The sequence below is a fragment of the Anomaloglossus baeobatrachus genome, chromosome 4, assembly GCF_048569485.1.
Source record: "Anomaloglossus baeobatrachus isolate aAnoBae1 chromosome 4, aAnoBae1.hap1, whole genome shotgun sequence".
In the NCBI taxonomy this organism is placed as follows: domain Eukaryota; kingdom Metazoa; phylum Chordata; class Amphibia; order Anura; family Aromobatidae; genus Anomaloglossus; species Anomaloglossus baeobatrachus.
This window is the reverse complement of record NC_134356.1, coordinates 39,291,223-39,309,968: the sequence shown is the minus strand read 5'-3', so window position 1 is coordinate 39,309,968 and position 18,746 is coordinate 39,291,223. Positions and strand designations below refer to the sequence as shown.

The window sequence follows — 18,746 nt, the reverse complement described above, 5'->3', positions numbered from 1 at the left end:
AAGGAGCACGGCGTGTTGGAGGAGGCTGGGAGGAGAGAGGCTGATCCTGGGGAAGGCTGGGATGGGGAGGCTGAGAGAAGAGAGGCTGATGCTGGGTGAGGCTGGGGTAGGCTGGGAGGAGAGAGGCTGATGCTGGGAGGAGAGAGGCTGATGCTGGGGGAGGCTGAGGCTGGGGTAGGCTGGGAGGAGAGAGGCTGATGCTGGGAGGAGAGAGGCTGATGCTGGGAGGAGAGAGGCTGATGCTGGGAGGAGAGAGGCTGATGCTGGGGGAGGCTGAGGCTGGGGTAGGCTGGGAGGAGAGAGGCTGATGCTGGGAGGAGAGAGGCTGATGCTGGGAGGAGAGAGGCTGATGCTGGGATGAGAGAGGCTGATGCTGGGGACAGAGAGGCTGATGCTGGGGACAGAGAGGCTGATGCTGGGGACAGAGAGGCTGATGCTGGGGACAGAGAGGCTGATGCTGGGGACAGAGAGGCTGATGCTGGGAGGAGAGAGGCTGATGCTGCGGGTAGAGAGGCTGATGCTGGGAGAAGAGACGCTGATGCTGGGGACAGAGAGGCTGATGCTGGGGACAGAGAGGCTGATGCTGGGGACAGAGAGGCTGATGCTGCGGGTAGAGAGGCTGATGCTGGGAGAAGAGACGCTGATGCTGGGGACAGAGAGGCTGATGCTGGGGACAGAAAAGGCTGATGCTTGGAGGAGAGAGGCTGATCCTGGGGAAGGCTGGGATGGGGAGTCTGAGAGAAGAGAGGCTGATGCTGGGGGAGGCTGAGGCTGGGGTAGGCTGGGAGGAGAGAGGCTGATGCTGGGATGAGAGAGGCTGATGCTGGGGACAGAGAGGCTGATGCTGGGGACAGAGAGGCTGATGCTGGGGACAGAGAGGCTGATGCTGGGGACAGAGAGGCTGATGCTGGGATGAGAGAGGCTGATGCTGCGGGCAGAGAGGCTGATGCTGGGAGAAGAGAGGCTGATGCTGCGGGTAGAGAGGCTGATGCTGGTGCAGCATGGGGGATGGAGCACATTTGGGAGTGCGCAGCATGGCGGATGGAGCACGTTTGGGAGTGCGCAGCATGGCGGATGGAGCACGTTTGGGAGTGCGCAGCATGGCGGATGGAGCACGTTTGGGAGTGCGCAGCATGGCGGATGGAGCACGTTTGGGAGTGCGCAGCATGGCGGATGGAGCACGTTTGGGAGTGCGCAGCATGGCGGATGGAGCACGTTTGGGAGTGCGCAGCATGGCGGATGGAGCACGTTTGGGAGTGCGCAGCATGGCGGATGGAGCACGTTTGGGAGTGCGCAGCATGGCGGATGGAGCACGTTTGGGAGTGCGCAGCATGGCGGATGGAGCACGTTTGGGAGTGCGCAGCATGGCGGATGGAGCACGTTTGGGAGTGCGCAGCATGGCGGATGGAGCACGTTTGGGAGTGCGCAGCATGGCGGATGGAGCACGTTTGGGAGTGCGCAGCATGGCGGATGGACCACGATTGGGAGTGCGCAGCATGGCGGATGGACCACGATTGGGAGTGCGCAGCATGGCGGATGGAGCACGTTTGGGAGTGCGCAGCATGGGAGATGGAGCACGATGGGGGGTGCGCAGCATAGGGGATGGAGCACGATGGGGAGTGCGCTGCATGGGGGATGGAGCACGATTGGGAGTGCGCAGCATGGTAGATGGACCACGTTTGGGAGTGCGCAGCATGGCGGATGGAGCACGTTTGGGAGTGCGCAGCATGGGAGATGGAGCACGATGGGGGGTGCGCAGCATGGGACATGGAGCACGATGGGAAGTGCACACCTCCCCCCAACACACACACACACACACACGCGCACGCACTGCACAACACACCACACACACACACACACACACACACACACACTGGGAACCACAAACAACTGCCCTACACAGACACCCACACACACAGACAACGCTGCACACACACAACACCCAACACACAAACACTGCGGCACACACAAATATACGCACATACCGCACAACACACACATTGCACAAAACATACCTCCCCCAAAACACACCACACACACACAAACCGCGCAACACACACACACACAACGCTACAGACACACAGCGCTCCACAAACAACATAATACACGCAACACACATACAACACCGCTCTCACCCCCCGCCACACCCAGACAACACCCAGAACATGTACAGCGCCTACACAAACACTTGGTAACTACACACAACAACATCTATATATATAACAAAAATCATACATTAACTACACAATACGTAAATTCTAGAATACCCGATGCGTAGAATCGGGCCACCTTCTAGTACTATATATAAGAGCCCATTGGTGGTGGCCGCAGCTCATAGTCACCAAATCTTTAACGGGAACCTGTCTCCAGTTTTTTGCCCTATAAGCTGCGGCCACCACCAGTGGGCTCTTATATACAGCATTCTAACATGCTGTATATAAGAGCCCAGGCCACTGTGTAGAACATAAAAAACACTTTATAATACTCATCTAAAGTAGTTGCTGCGTGGCTCAGATGGGCATCTTCGTCCTCCAGTATCGGCGGCGCCTCTTTCGGCCATCTTCGCCCTCCTTCTGAAGCCGTGGTGCATGACGCGTCTGCGTCATACGCACCCGCCGGTCCCGCGCCTGCGCACTACAATACTTTGATCTGCCCTGCTCAGGGCAAATCAAAGTGCGCCTGCGCAGGACCTCAATTCCGGCGAGCATGTATGACGTCGGACGCGTCAAGCACCGTGGCTTCAGAAGGATGACAGAGGCAGCGACAAAGATGTCCGAAAGAGGCGGCGCTGGCACCGGAGGACGAAGACGCCCATCTGAGCCACATCCACCACAGCGACCAGTTTAGGTGAGTATTATAAAAGTGTTTTTTTATGTTGTACACAGTGTCCTGGGCTCTTATATACAGCTGTATACAAGAGCCCACTGGTGGTGGCCGCAGCTTATAGGGCAAAAAAACGCTGACAGGTTCCCTTTAATCTTGCACATGTCCAGCTGTTCAATGTGTCAGTACTTTTTGCACAACTTGCGGTTTTCTAATAAGGAGAATAAAGGCAAAAGTCACAAGCAGTGTTTGATCTATCAATCGCCCAATAAATTTTGGGGTTCAATTAAAATTGGTATTAAGTCGTCTTCATCATGCTGTTAACATTTTGACATCATAAATCCAAGATGACACTGCACACCCTGCATCATAGGCTACATGCACACGCTGCAGTTTTGTTCTCACAACAAAACTGCACCTTGTCCCAGAAATGCAAAAAAAAAACCGCTTTTTTTTGTTTGTTTTTTTGAGGTTTTTTTGCATTTCTGGGTGATGATGATGTTGCTGCATTTTTTATGCTTTTTTTGTTCAGTAGAAGCAAGCCAAAAAACGCAAGAAGATAGAACATGCTGCAGTTTTTTTGTCAGACGTTTGTCACACTGCAGAAAAAAAAACTGCAACACGCGCACAGCAAATCTGAATTTTCATAGACTTTGCTGGGAATTCAAAAGTAAGAACTTTCTGAGAACAAATCTGCACCAAAAAAAGCGACAAAAACTGCAGTGTGCGCACGTAGCCTTAATGCATTTTTGGTGCGTTTTTTGTGGTCACTAAAGATGCACCCAAATGCATGCACTTCCTTATCCCAGCAAAGTCTATGAGATTTCTATTTTGCTGTCTTGCACAGCGCATTTTTTGGCTGCGTTTTTGAAGATGCAGCATGTCAATTCTTTTTGCGTTTTGTCCCTGTGTTTCAGAGGACTGGCAGATCAATCACCTGCTAACTCATGGTCGGCGGGGGATTGATTCCTCTATCTGGCCAGGTGCCAGCCCCCATATAAAGTCTATGGGAACCAGAATCCGGAGCAAAGGGGTAGGAGCAAGCGCTTCATACTTACCGATTCACTGGGGAGGCTGTCACACTGCTCCCGTGGCCGCTCATTCACTTCACGGGACGCTCATTACCTTCATTGAATATGCACTGCTTCCCCCGCCCACTGGCATCTGTGATTGGTTGCAGTCAGACGAGCCACCACGTTGAGTGACAGCGTGTCTGACACTTCCAATCACAGACGCTGGTGGGTGGATCTATATTGTATAGCAGCATAAATTTAAAAAAAATTGGTTTAGGATCCCCCATATTATGATACCCAGCACAGATAAAGCCTGACAGCTGGGGACTGGTATTCTCAGGCTGGTTATTGGGCACCCCCCAGCCAAAAAAATATCAGCCTGCAGCTGATGCGACAGCCCCGGCACTTTACCCAGCTCTTCCCGATTGCCTTGGTACAGTGACAATCAGGGTAATATAAGAGGTTAATGGCAGCCTAGATTAGTAATGGGAGGAGTCTATGAGACATGTTCTTATCACTAATCTGTAAGTGAAAAGAAATAAACATAAACACCGAAATAATACTTTGCGGTTCAGCAGAGGCTGAGCCACGATCAGGTTAGCTGTGGCCACAGCTCGAGTCCTCCAGTTTTGTCAGCAATTCACCTGAGTGACGTCATCACTGATCGTGCGGCTCACTTCAGTTACTGCCTGAACCTCACAGCGGGGAGTCATGTTTATTGGTGCTCGCTGTGAGCTTCAGATCTAGCAGTGCTGGAAGCGTCATGGGACCTTGTGTAGATTACATTGGACCTGCAGGGGTGTTTTGAGGGTTAATAAAGTGGTGAAAGAGGTGGCTTTTTTGTCTTTTATTTCAAACTAGCTGTACTACCCGGCTTCGCCCGGGTTAATAACTGTTGTTAACAATATAGAATGTATTAACAAAAATTTATTCTGCACACAATATCCGCTGCCCGGGATAGTAACTGTCTCTCTGTTTCTCTCCCATTCTCTGTCTTTCTCCCCCTCTGTATATATCTCTCTGTCTCTCTCTCTATCTCTTTGTCTGTCTGTCTCTTTCCCTGTCTGTCTCTGACTGTCTCTGTCTCTTTCTCCGTCTGTCTCAATCTCTTTCCCTGTCTGTCCATCTATCTCTGTCACTTTCGCTGTCTGTTTCTTTCCCTGTCTGTCTCTGTCCCTCTCTTTCCCTGTCTGTCTCTTTCCCTCTTTCCCTCTGTCTCTTTCCCTGTGTCTGTCTCTTTACCTGTCTTTGTCTGTCTCTTACCCTGTCTGTCTCTTTCCCTGTCTGTCTGTTTCCCTGTGTCTGTCTCTGTCTCTTTGTCTGTGTCTGTCTCTTTACATGTCTGTGTCTGTCTCTTAACCTGTCTCTCTCTTTCCCTCTCTTTCCCTGTCTGTTTCTTTCCCTCTCTTTCCCTGTCTGTTTGTCTGTTTCCCTGTGTCTGTCTCTGTCTCTTTGTCTGTCTCTTTACCTGTCTGTGTCTGTCTCTTAACCTGTCTCTCTCTTTCCCTGTCTGTTTCTTTCCCTCTCTTTCCCTGTCTGTTTGTTTGTTTCCCTGTGTCTGTCTCTGTCTCTTTGTCTGTGTCTGTCTCTTTACCTGTCTGTGTCTGTCTCTTAACCTGTCTCTCTCTTTCCCTCTCTTTCCCTGTCTGTCTCTTTCCCTGTCAGTCTGTCTCTTTGTCTGTGTCTGTCTCTTTGTGTCTGTCTCTTACCTGGTCTATGTCTGTTTCTTTCCCTGTCTGTGTCTGTCTCTTTCCCTGGCTGCATTGTGACATGCCAACATTCCATATAAGGGCGTGGCTGCGCATTCCTCTGAAGTTCTGGCTGCACTGTGGCTCCCAGCTCCATTCGCTTTAATGGAGGCAGGTTTTTTGGCGAATAACTGTAAAGCGCGGGGTTAAAATTTCCCCTCAAAACATAGCCTATGACGCTCTCGGGGTCCAGACGTGTGAGTGTGCAAAATTTTGTGGCTGTAGCTGCGACGGTGCAGATGCCAATCCCGGACATACACACATACACACACACACACACACACACACACACACACACACACACACACACACACACACACACACACATACACACATTCAGCTTTATATATTAGATAAAGGATATTTTGGATGTTTGTATTTACTTACTTTCAGTTACAGATTAGTGATGGGGGGGGGGGTCTCAGACGCCTCCCATTACTAATATAGGGATTAGTGGCAGCTGTGGACTGCCATTAGCTTTTTATTACCCGATTGCCACAGCAGCAGGGCAACGAGAAGAGCCGGGTCCAGTGCCGGAATTGGGGCAGCTACGGGCTGCTATTGTTAGGCTGGAAAGGGCCAAATAACCATGGCCCTTCCCATCCTTATAATATCGACCCCCAGTTGTCTCCTGTACCTTGGCTGGTTTCAGAAAAATGGGGGGGACCCCATGTCAGTTTTTAAAAAAAAAAATCAAAAGAAAGAAAAGAAAGGTGGGATCCCCTCTATTTTTTATAACCAGCCAAGGTACAGTAGACAGCTGGGGGTTGCTGTTGTTCCTGTCCTGGATATGAAAAATGGGGGTGACCCTATGTCTTTTTTTTTTACCAAAAAATAATTAAAAAAACAGCTGGCCAAGCTAACTATCGCTTTATTTCTTCCTATCATATTTTGGCCAGGGTTTGACACATGTGGTTCAGAGTGACACAGAGTGTCACCAGCAGGTTGCAACATAGATACAAAGAAATTGGAAGTGTCACAGAAAGGCATAGAAGTGGACGTTCTTTGGCCACAACCCACATGGATGACTGCTTCATTGTGAACAATGCAATTCAGAACCAGATGATGAATGCCACACAACTCCAGGCACATTTAAGGGAGATGTGAGACACCCAAGCTCAGGCGGGGTTTTTGTGGAAAAGCACAAAAAAAAAAATAAATGCCAAAATGAATGAACAGCAATGTTAAAATGACTTGCTGTGCACACACTTTTTTTTTTTTTTAAAGCTATAAAGGCTATGTTCCCACAATGAGCTTTTGATGTGTGTTTTCGTTTGGTCTAAATCGCAGCTTCTTAGGATATGTGCCCACGATCAGGACTCACTGCGTCCGGGACTCAGCGGGTCTTGACCTGCGGGGCCATGAGTCTCCTCCGCAGGAGACCGCAGCTGCTTGTACCCACTATCAGAGTCCTGGTGGCTGTGGTCTCTCGCTTGTGCTCTCCCTACGGAGGATGCAAGTGTGCTGCCCCTGCAGCAGTCGAACCGCACGGATCTGGGGGGGGGGGGGGAATCTGCTGTGGCTCGAGGGTCTCTGGACCTGGGGGCTTGTGGCCACGCAAATGTAAAGGGGGGTATTTACAGGGGATAAGAGTTCATGACGCCACCCGTGGTTGGCGGTAAGGGGAGTACCACTGCTGCCGATGGGAGTACCCGGGGGAGATGGTGTGGGGCAGCCAGATGACGTTCCCTCCACGGGTAGGAGAGGCCCCGGGACTCTGGATGGTGGGTAAGCTGGTGTAGGGGAGCGTTGTGCAGGTTGGAAGCAGGGGAGGACCATGTACTCACTCAGGCAGTGTTGGTGATGATGCGACTGCAAAGCAGACTGACAACAAGGTAAACCAAGTCTCTGGGTGCCACTGCACTTTTGGGGGAGCCCGTCCGGGTATCCATCCCCTATAGTACTGCCGGCTCATCCGGAGCCTGCCTCCGCGCCCAAATTAGAAGTGTTCTGGTAGCCCGTTGGCGTAGCGCTGTCCGGGCCCCGCTCCCTACTTGTTGGTAGTGGAGCTGTGCTCTCAAGGGCTCACGCTTGGGATTTCTGTGGGCTGCATGAGTTGGAAAGCCCTATCCCCCTCATTGCGCTAGTGCCCCTGATCTCTGAGCTTCTTGGGGACAGTCCATAAAGTCACTATCCTCCGCAGGTTAATTGCTGGGTTGCCTGAAGCTACTCTCTGACCTAGGGTCCTGTACCCCGCCGTACTTTCGGTCCTGGACCGGTTATTAGACTGGAGCTGCTGACCGTCCTCCAAGACCAGGTTTAGGCACCCAGCCTCAATCCCCTGCAACCGGGTCTCCGACTCCTCCGGGCCCAGACCACCGTCTGCGACCCAACCTCTAACAGCCAGCTATACACACTCCCTCAGCTCCTCACTTCTCGAGGGCTACCACTCTTCTGTTCTACTTCCAGTCTGCCTGACCCCTAAGTGGGCGGCCCTATTCCAACTCAGCAACCCACTGGTGTGTCTGACAGGGCGTGGTGTGAGGTGTGGTTGGGATTTGGATACTTATAGAGGCTGTACCATAGGTTGGGAACACAGAACCATGAGGGGTTGAGCCCTGCACGAAAGAATAGAAAGTGCAGTACCCTGTGATGCCCTGACTAGTCCAGGGGCGTCACACATGCGAATCCACAGCAAAACAGTTGACATGCTGCGGTCTGGAAAGATGCACCGCAGGTCTGCATTTGCTGTGGAAAAAACAAGCACAGTAGGCACAGGATTTCTAGAAATCCCATCCACTGTGCTTGTACTGCACAACGCAGTGTTTTGGATGGAGCGGAGCATGCTGCGTCCAAAACGCAGCAAACACTGATCGTGGGCACGCAGCCTTACAGTTCCAGCACAGTGGATGGATTTATAGAATTCGCTGCTTCTTTTTTGCGCTGCGTAAACTGACACGCGGTGCGAATTTCATATCTGCAACGTCGGTTTCTCTTGCGGGTATGCCGAGTTTTCTATGAAGATTTTCCCCATTGACTTGCATTAGATGCGGAATATCCGCAGGTAAAAGAATGTACATGCGTGATTGGGGCGTTTGCATAAACAAACGCATGTAATCCGCACCTAAGACATCAATATAGTTATCAAAAGGTATCAAAAACAAAGCTTTATTTAAAGCACGACAGAACAAAAAGAGACAAAAAACGCAGTCAAAAAGAGGGTCCCAAAAACGAGAGACCCCATTATCTCAATATAGAGCGAAGACACTACTCCATTCCATTAGAAACACATTGATACTTTTCACTAATTGTGAATCCATTGTTTCCAAAAGTTAATTAATGTGGCTTCCTTAGACTTGTAGTTCCTCTCCATCCTCTATGCATTTGCTGCACAGTCACTTTCTCCACCTCTTCAGCTGCAGGCAGTGTCTGGACACTGCAATGACTGAGCTTTGCCTGCACAGTACCACCCAGTCCCTGCATGCCTGACATTCAGGGGGATCGCTGGAATTGATAGCCCCTGGTAACTTCCGTTCTGTTGGCCAGAGAGGAGGGGCTAAGTGAGAGTAGTAACCACGACCCGAGAACAATTAAATAACAAGTGGGGAGTGTGCCTTTAAATGGGCGTGGTCAGAAGGAATATGACATCAATAGGGGCGGGGCTTCGTACTCTGCCAATCTGGACGCAGAGTAACAGTTTGTAAACAAGTCCTGCTGGAGATTCTTCACGCTACAACCTCAGCACATAATGCACATGTTACTACTGCCCGGGGGGCGTCCAGAGGGGGCAGCCGGTAAGTAACACGTTTATGCCACATTTGGGGGGTTGTTCTGTGATTGGGGTGTTAGTCTATCATTGGGGGAGTATATCTGTGATTGGTGGGGTTGTTTTTGATAGGGGAGTGTATCTGTGTTTGGGGGGGTTGATCAGTGATTGGGTGGAGGGTGATCTATCATTTGGGGGGTTGATATGTGATTGGGGGGGGTTGATATGTGATTGGGGGGGTTGATCTGTGATGGGGGGGTTGATCTGTGATTAGAGGGGGGATCTCTGATTGGGTGGGGGGTGATCTATCATTTGGGGGGTTCTATGATTGGGGGGGGTTGGTCTGTGATTGCTGGAGTTGGTCTGTGATTGGGGGGTTGATCTGTGATTGGGGGCATTGTTCTGTGATTGGGGGGTTGATCTATGATTGGGGGATCGATCTGTGATTGGGGGGTTTGATCTGTGATTGAGGGGTTTGATCTGTGATTGGGGGGGTTGATCCGTGATTGAGGGGGGTTGATCTGTGATTGGGGGGGTTGATCTGTGATTGGGGGGGGTTGATCCGTGATTGAGGGGGGTAGATCTGTGATTGGGGGGTTGATCTGTGATGGGGGATTGATCTATGATGCGGGGATCGATCTGTGATTGGGGGGTTGATCTGTGATTGGCGGGTTTGATCTGTGATGGGGATTGATCTATGATGGGGGGGATCCATCTGTGATTGAGGGGGGGGTTGATCTGTGATTGGGGGGGTTGATCTGTAATCGAGGGGATTGATCTGTAATCGAGGGGATTGATCTGTGATTGGGGGCATTGATCTGTGATTGGGGGGGTTGAACTGTGTGGGGGGGGTTGAACTGTGATGATGAGGGTTGATTGATTTATGATAGGGGGTTGATCTGTGATTGGGGCACTGATCTTTGATGGGGCTTCATCTTTGATGGGACGGTTGATCAGTGATGGGGGTGATCTGTGATTTGTGATGGGGGGGTTGATCTGTGATTTTGGGGGGTTGATTTGGGGGGCTGTTATGATCTCCTATACCCAGTTTTTTCTTTTTTGTTTTAAGGAAATTGCATTATTATGTGCATTCTATGTGTTTACCATATATTTGCTGTTTGTTCTAAAACACAATGTTTCCATTCAGTGACAGCTGACTGGGGTGAGGTGCTTGAGGGAGTTTTTTGGCACTTATTGGTTAAGTAGGAAAGGGATCCCCCTCTATTCTTTGGAGAACACAGCTCACTAATGCATTACACAAGAATTCAGTATGAACTGTGTAATGCTGCACTCTGCCCTGTGGTGGCGCTGCAGAGGAATTTAATACTTGAGTCCAGATTATAGCTGATCAAAGAGGATTCCACCAGCAGGTGATAAATGTTTTGGTTTTTTTTGTCCTTTTATTGGTGACTCCTTGCTTTAATGGGGACATATAGTGATTTGTATCTCTAAACCTCTATTAATTTTAAAGGGTTTATCATTTTTATCATATACTAGGGGATGAGCCTTTTAGGCACATATTAGCCCTATAACCACCAAATCACCAAAAAATAAAATAAATAATGGAAAAACCTCGATAACCCCTTGCCCAGAAAAATGATCTGTTTATGGCTGGCTGCATGTAGGCTGAGACCAGAACTGCCTAATTAGTGACTTCAATTGGGGTTCTGGTCAAGTTCGAGACCCAAACCGAACTTTAGATAAAGTGCGGCTGCACCCGCCGAACCGAACTTCATCTCTAGTCACAAGCTCTCAGTGCAAGTCTATGAGAGCCAGAACGAGCCTCTCATAGACTTGTATTGAGTTGTGACCACCGGCGCGCTCCATGAAACTCTGTAGCTGCTGGCAGATCGCAAAAAAAATGGAGACTAACAATAGGGATACTGGCGACAGGTGAGTATAAGACCGGGGACAGAGGATTTCGATTTAAAGCAATGAAATAAAGAAAAGACGTTCAAGTGATGCTTTAAGCAAAAGAGCTGTGTATTCTAGCTGGTGGTTGTTTTGTTGTGATAACCCCTTTAAATGGGACCATTTAGATGGGTTGTAGGTAGTATAGAGCCCAATTTCTGGTATTTGGCTAAAGCCAATCAGTACCCAAGGGGTAGGGAAGCGTGTCAAATTCTGATGGACTTTATACAGGTATGGGAAGGAATCTCTGAACCAAATTGATTTATTTAGCCCCAGTGTGAGTTATTGGATGTTTACCATTGGACTTCCCCTGGAATCTTTCGTGCACCCTGCAATGTTGTGTTTGGTAAATATGTTTAGAATGCCGAGCTTCGTAGTAGTGACACATTGTTTCCATTCTGTGCCATTCACCACAAAGCTGTAGAGATGTTGATGAGAAGCCGCCACGGTGTGGGGCATGTGATAGGGTTTGTTATTGCGGCTGCCGGCTCGTGCTTGGCTCCATTGCATGACATTTGGACCAACATTCACCATGAACGAGTCTAGAATGTTTGGTTTGTTTGGTCCCTCTTTGGCAATGCCCATTTCATCAAATAGCCAAATTGCCTAACCCCTTGAGAGCTGGTATTCTGGCTGTGGAACAATAGGACTGCAAATATGCACTCGTAATTTCTAGACTATCTGGTCAATCACAGTAACAGAAATCTCTGCACAGTACCAAAGGGGCCTGAGCATTTTGGAGAACAGATTACACACTTTTGCTTCTACATGTAATATATAAAGCTGAGTGTATGTATTTGTGTGTGTGCATATGTCCGCTAAAGGAATTTCCACCGTCGCATGTACAATCACAAAGTTTTGCGGGGAAATTGTAACCCCTGCGCTTAAGTTATTCGCCAAAAAACCTGCCTCCATTAAAGTCAATTGAGCTGGGAGCCACAATGCAGTCAGGGAAAGAGACAGGCAGATGTGGAAAGAGACAGGCAGAGGGGGAAAGAGACAGACAGGCAGAGGGGGAAAGAGACAGACAGGCAGAGGGGGAAAGAGACAGACAGACAGGCAGAGGGGGAAAGAGACAGACAGGCAGAGAGGGAAAGAGACAGACAGGCAGAGAGGGAAAGAGACAGACAGGCAGAGGGGGAAAGAGACAGACAGACAGACAGAGGGGGAAAGAGACAGACAGACAGACAGACAGAGGGGGAAAGAGACAGACAGACAGACAGACAGAGGGGGAAAGAGACAGACAGACAGACAGAGGGGGAAAGAGACAGACAGACAGACAGAGGGGGAAAGAGACAGACAGACAGACAGAGGGGGAAAGAGACAGACAGACAGACAGAGGGGGAAAGAGACAGACAGACAGACAGAGGGGGAAAGAGACAGACAGACAGACAGACAGAGGGGGAAAGAGACAGACAGACAGACAGAGGGGGAAAGAGACAGACAGACAGACAGAGGGGGAAAGAGACAGACAGACAGACAGAGGGGGAAAGAGACAGACAGACAGACAGAGGGGGAAAGAGACAGACAGACAGACAGACAGAGGGGGAAAGAGCCAGACAGACAGACAGGGGGGGAAAGAGACAGACAGACAGAGGGGGAAAGAGACAGACAGACAGAGGGGGAAAGAGACAGACAGACAGAGGGGGAAAGAGACAGACAGAGGGGGAAAGAGATACGGGGAAAGAGACTGGGAGAGAGACAGTTACTATCCCGGGCAATGTCGGGTGCCACAGCTAGTATCAATATAACGTGGACACCCTTTACTAGGATCTGAACCTAAAGGTGAAGGTCCATCCCGGACCTCCGCGCGATAAACAGCATTAACACTATGAGAATTACCAATGTTTCAACGCTCTCCACCCCTTTTGCAGTACTGGTTTTAGGAATTTCCTAAGTGCAGCCTGCAAGAAATGGTCAGTTCTCTTTTGTATAATGTGGGATGATTTTGTGGTTTTCTATAGGCGGCATGGACTGAGGTCTCGTCAGTGGGGCGCCACCATTAAATCTAAATATAGCGCCCAGTTTCTTTTCTGGACCTGTGCTCTTACGTGATTGCAAAGTAGCCAAGTGATAGTGATAATAAGTGACAAGTTGGGTCTCAAGGATCAGTTTATTCTCCACACAGGATGTATTTAAAGAAATAATTTATCACTGGGTAGTTGATACATGTTAGATCGGTGCAGGTCTGACCACTTGCCCAATCTGTAAGTCCATGACTAGGAAAAGTTAAATGGAGCACCGGCTGCGCATGCACTTTACTGCTCCACTCAAAGTCTATGGGACTGGGCTCAGGTGCCATCAGTGCCCCATTCAGCTCATTATGGCCAAAGCCTTGTGACTGGTAGGGATGGTGTATCCAAATGGTCCAACCAAAACCTTGGAGGGGATGGTGTATCCCAATGGTCCAATCAAACCTGGAAGAGATGATGTATCCCAATGGTCCAATCAAACCTGGAAGAGATGATGTATCCCAATGGTCCAATCAAAACCTGGAAGAGATCGTGTATCCCAGTGGTCCAACCAAAACTTTGGAGGGTATGGTGTATCCCAATGGTCCAACCAAAACCTTGGAGGGAATGGTGTATCCAAATGGTCCAACCAAAATCTGGAGGGGATGGTGTATCCCAATGGTCCAACCAAAACCTTGGTGGGGATGGTGTATCTCAATCGTCCAACCAAAACCTTGGAGGGAATGGTGTATCCCAATGGTCCAACCAAAACCTTGGAGGGGATGGTGTATCCCAATGGTCCAACCAAAACCTTGGAGGGAATGGTGTATCCAAATGGTCCAACCAAAATCTGGAGGGGATGGTGTATCCCAATGGTCCAACCAAAACCTTGGTGGGGGTGGTGTATCTCAATCGTCCAACCAAAACCTTGGAGGGAATGGTGTATCCCAATGGTCCAACCAAAACCTTGGAGGGGATGGTGTATCCCAATGGTCCAACCAAAACCTTGGAGGGAATGGTGTATCCAAATGGTCCAACCAAAATCTGGAGGGGATGGTGTATCTCAATCGTCCAACCAAAACCTGGAGGGAATGGTGTATCCCAATGGTCCAACTAAAACCTTGGAGGGGATGGTGTATCCCAATGGTCCAACCAAAATCTTGGAGGGGATGGTGTATCCCAATGGTCCAACCAAAACCTTGGAGGGGATGGTGTATCCCAATGGTCCAACTAAAACCTTGGAGGGGATGGTGTATCCCAATGGTCCAACCAAAATCTTGGAGGGCATGGTGTATCTTAATGGTCTAACCAAAACCTAACAGTTATATTATATAACTGCTATATATTATAATTTCCATGCTTTATGCCACCCTATATTAGTCTACATGATAGCAGAATATGACTGCAACATACTAGAGCTGAGCAAAGTTGGTTCAGAGTTGCTCGATCAAGTACAGCAGAACTGTGCTGAGCATGCTCACAGATCATTACTGATACCACCTCTTTATACAGTAGATAACACAGGATCCATTATATACAATAGGTGATGTCACAGCTCACCTCCCCACCTCCTGTGTAATGACTGATGACACCTCTATATATCTGTCAAGGGTGTGTCACTGATGACACAAACAGTCATGTGGTTTCTGGCAATTGAAGGTCACGGCGTTTGGCTGCGTAAAATGCTCCTTGACTTTGCATTGTTTCTGCTGTCAGTATTCATTGTAATAGGTAGCTTTCCTGCTGGGTTTGCAACCCAGCAGAGCCCTCCTTCCATCCAGCTGCTGATCAGTATTCTCTTGGTGCTTAAATACTCCCATCTTCCCTGTCTCCTGCTTGTATCTTGTTTAATGTTTAGTGGGGTTGACGAAGAGCTCATCCCATCCGTTCCCTAGGGATACCTAGGGTCAGGTATCCTGCTTGGCACATAGGTGCGGAACCGATGTAGGGTGGTGAGGGACCCCAGGGGCCAGCTGTAGGTTTGGTCAGGAGTCACCATGTTCCCCTTCCCTAGACGCAGGGATCCCCTTCCCTTTACTTTCGCTGCTCGCTTGGTAATTTCCCATACCTAGCGTGATAATACCAGAGATAACGCAAGATCCACCATTCACAATAGGTGATGTCACAGCTCACCTCCTCCCCCTCCTGTACAATGACTGGTAACACCTCTATATACAGTAGATAACACAGGATCCACTGTTCCCAATAGGTGATGTCACAGCTGCCAGGGACCCGCTTGTCCGATTAGTCTTCTGTGTGGCTTAGTGCTCCACAGCTTTTAAAATGTGTTCTTTTCTGGCCAGCTTTCTGTCACTGGGCACTTCATTGCCACCCAAAATCCTTTTGGTAATATTCAGATTTCATGATGCTTTCCACACAGTCAAGAAACCCAGTGCCAGAGGCTGCAAAACATCTCTGACCCTCCACCATATATGACTGTAGGTAATGCGTTCTTTTCTTCATAGGCCGCAATCCAATTTTCAGTAAACAGTAGAATGATGTGCTTTACCAAAAAGCTCTAACTTTGTCTCAAGTCTCCACAAGACGCTTTCCCAGAAGAATTTTGGTTACTCACATATATTTAGGCTTTTCTATGTCTCTGTGTCAGCAGTGAGGTCCTCCGAGGTCTCCTCCATAGCATTTCATTCAAATGTGGACTGATAGTTCGTGCTGACACTGGTGAACCCTGAGCCTGCAGGACAGCTTGAATTTCTATAAAACTTGATTGGGGCGGCTTATCCACCGTCTGGACTATCCTCTGTTACAAGCTTTCATCAATTTTTCTCTGCCACCTACGTCCAGGGAGATTAGCTACAGTGCCGTGGGTTGTAATGTTCTTGATTTTTGGTACGCACAGTGAAGAAATAAACATCAAGATATCCAGAAATTAATTTGTAACCTTGTATATATTTTTACAATTTTGGTTCTCAAGTCCTTAGACAGTTCTCTTCTCCTCTTTCTGTTCTCCAGACACACAATGCAAAGATTGAGTCAACTTCTCCCCTTTTTATCTGGTTTCAGCTATGATTTCCATATTGCCCACACCTGTTACTTGCCACAGGTGAGTTTTAACGAGTATCTCAAGTTTACCCACAATTTTTGGAAAGGTGCTAACAATTTTGTGCAGTCCATTTTTTTGGGTTATGTATGAAATTATGTCCAATTTCCTTCTTGTCTTTTTTTTGTGTTGTTGGATTACACACAAAGGAAGTAAACCTGTATATAACAAACCATGTGTAATTGTAATACATTTCTGGAAGGAATACTTAATTTTCTGAAACAATTTCAGCGGTGCCAATAGTTTCGGCCATGACTGTATGCTTTGCTGAGATTGTACAACCAGTAATGTCACACTGAATTTTGCATAAACTTTGCCGACTGTCATGGCGGTGTTGGGTTCTGTCTAGATTGCAGAATCTGACACTCCACCCGATTGGTGTCTTGGTCGACGGATGTAGCAAGCGTGGCACAAAAACAGCGGGAGGCCCTGGAACTAGTGAGAGGGGTAGGTGGGCACCTCTTAACCTCACCTACAAATGTCCCTTCTCTCCTCACCACTCCCTATACAGTCTCTGCAACTGTCGCTGAACAGGAACCTGGGATCCTTTGGAAGACCCTATAGTAACCCTGACTAGTGAGGGGCAGGTGGGGATCACTAGACCTCACCACTATACTAACAACACACCGGGGAAGTGAAGACAAACCGGGGGAAAAATAACAAACAAAATGATATCGCCTGAGCACAGGAACTAGACTTGCAGAACCTTCCTCAAAGGCGGCCAGGACACAAATGACTTTGTATCTTCAGCAGGGAATGCTGAGACACATACATCACTAATAGTGTTGAGCGGACCTGGATCGGCAAAATCCGGATCCGCACGGTTTGAGCGGCAGATCCGAGTCCGACCCGGACGCGGGATTCTGGGTGCACGATCCGGATCCGTTTTTTTTTTTTTCCTCTCTCACTCTCCCTCTCTCTCTCTCTCCCTCTCTCACTCTCCCTCTCCCTCTCTCCCTCTCCCTCTCTCCCTCTCTCCCTCTCCCTCTCTCCCTCTCTCCCTCTCCCTCTCTCCCTCTCTCCCTCTCACTCTCTCCCTCTCACTCTCTCTCTCTCCCTCTCTCTCTCTCCCTCTCTCCCTCTCACTCTCTCCCTCTCACTCTCTCTCTCTCCCTCTCTCTCTCTCCCTCTCCCTCTCTCTCCCTCTCCCTCTCACTCTCTCCCTCTCACTCTCTCTCTCTCCCTCTCACTCTCTCCCTCTCCCTCTCTCCCTCTCTCCCTCTCCCTCTCACTCTCTCTCTCCCTCTCACTCTCACTCTCTCACTCTCTCCCTCTCACTCTCTCCCTCTCACTCTCTCTCTCACACTCTCTCTCTCACTCTCTCCCTCTCACTCTCTCCCTCTCACTCTCTCCCTCTCACTCTCTCTCTCACACTCTCTCTCTCTCTCTCTCACTCTCTCCCTCTCACTCTCTCCCTCTCATTCTCTCACTCTCTCCCTCTCACTCTCTCTCTCACACTCTCACTCTCTCCCTCTCACTCTCTCCCTCTCACTCTCTCCCTCTCACTCTCTCCCTCTCACTCTCTCTCTCACACTCTCTCTCTCTCTCTCACTCTCTCCCTCTCACTCTCTCACTCTCCCTCTCTCTCTCTCCCTCTCACTCTCTCCCTCTCCCTCTCTCTCTCTCCCTCTCACTCTCTCCCTCTCACTCTCACTCTCTCACTCTCTCCCTCTCCCTCTCTCACTCTCTCCCTCTCACTCTCTCTCTCACTCTCTCTCTCCCTCTCACTCTCTCCCTCTCACTCTCTCCCTCTCACTCTCTCCCTCTCACTCTCTCTCTCACACTCTCTCTCTCACTCTCTCACTCTCACTCTCTCCCTCTCACTCTCTCCCTCTCACTCTCTCTCTCACACTCTCTCTCTCTCTCTCACTCTCTCCCTCTCACTCTCTCCCTCTCATTCTCTCACTCTCTCACTCTCTCTCTCACACTCTCACTCTCTCCCTCTCTCGTCCCGGATTCTACTTCCCATTGACATATATGGTGCCGGATTCCGGATTGGATCCGGACTTCTTTATCAACCCGCCGCGGATCCGCCAAACCCGGATTATTCCCAATCCGCTCAAGTCTAATCACTATTTAAAGCTGAAGGGTGTCACTACTTATCAAGTGCAGCTGATCACTCAGGGAGGAACTGCTTTGGAAAAGCTGTAGTAGCAAAACTGGCACTTAACCACTTTAGTGCCAAGAGAAATTAAACCATTTAAATGAAGAGAACCAGATGAGAGGCTCCAGTCCAAAGGCTGTCACTGGTCTCGACATGCCGGGAGACGATCATGACAAATGGTTTCTCTGGTGTCTAGGATCAACACAGGCAGACAGCTTGCAACACTCTACTGGTCTGTTTGCTCCTTTGGTCACATGTTATGGGGAGGCCTATCACATCTGCTCCCCTCCTATTTATGCTGGTTGAAACCTTCCACCCATGCCAGCTATAGTTTATTCTATGTTGGTCTGTGATGTGTGGTGTCCATGTCTAACTGGTGAAAGATGTGCTTATTGTTTGGTGCGGTTGTGGAGATACCCCTGGTGTTTTGT

General features: G+C 49.2%; 1 protein-coding gene and 1 long non-coding RNA gene across 2 annotated transcripts in view; one reads left to right on the top strand and one right to left on the bottom strand.

Annotated features, from left to right (window-relative positions):
- Window positions 1-18,746, bottom strand: part of PARP11 (poly(ADP-ribose) polymerase family member 11) — a 91,979-nt gene that overhangs the window by 53,173 nt on the left and 20,060 nt on the right. The gene's annotated exons all lie outside the window — the stretch shown is intronic.
- Window positions 9,215-18,746, top strand: part of LOC142303118 (uncharacterized) — a 393,352-nt gene continuing 383,820 nt past the window's right edge. The window contains exon 1 of the long non-coding RNA XR_012752996.1: window positions 9,215-9,318. This is a non-coding gene — a long non-coding RNA (uncharacterized LOC142303118). The remainder of the gene's footprint in view (window positions 9,319-18,746) is intronic.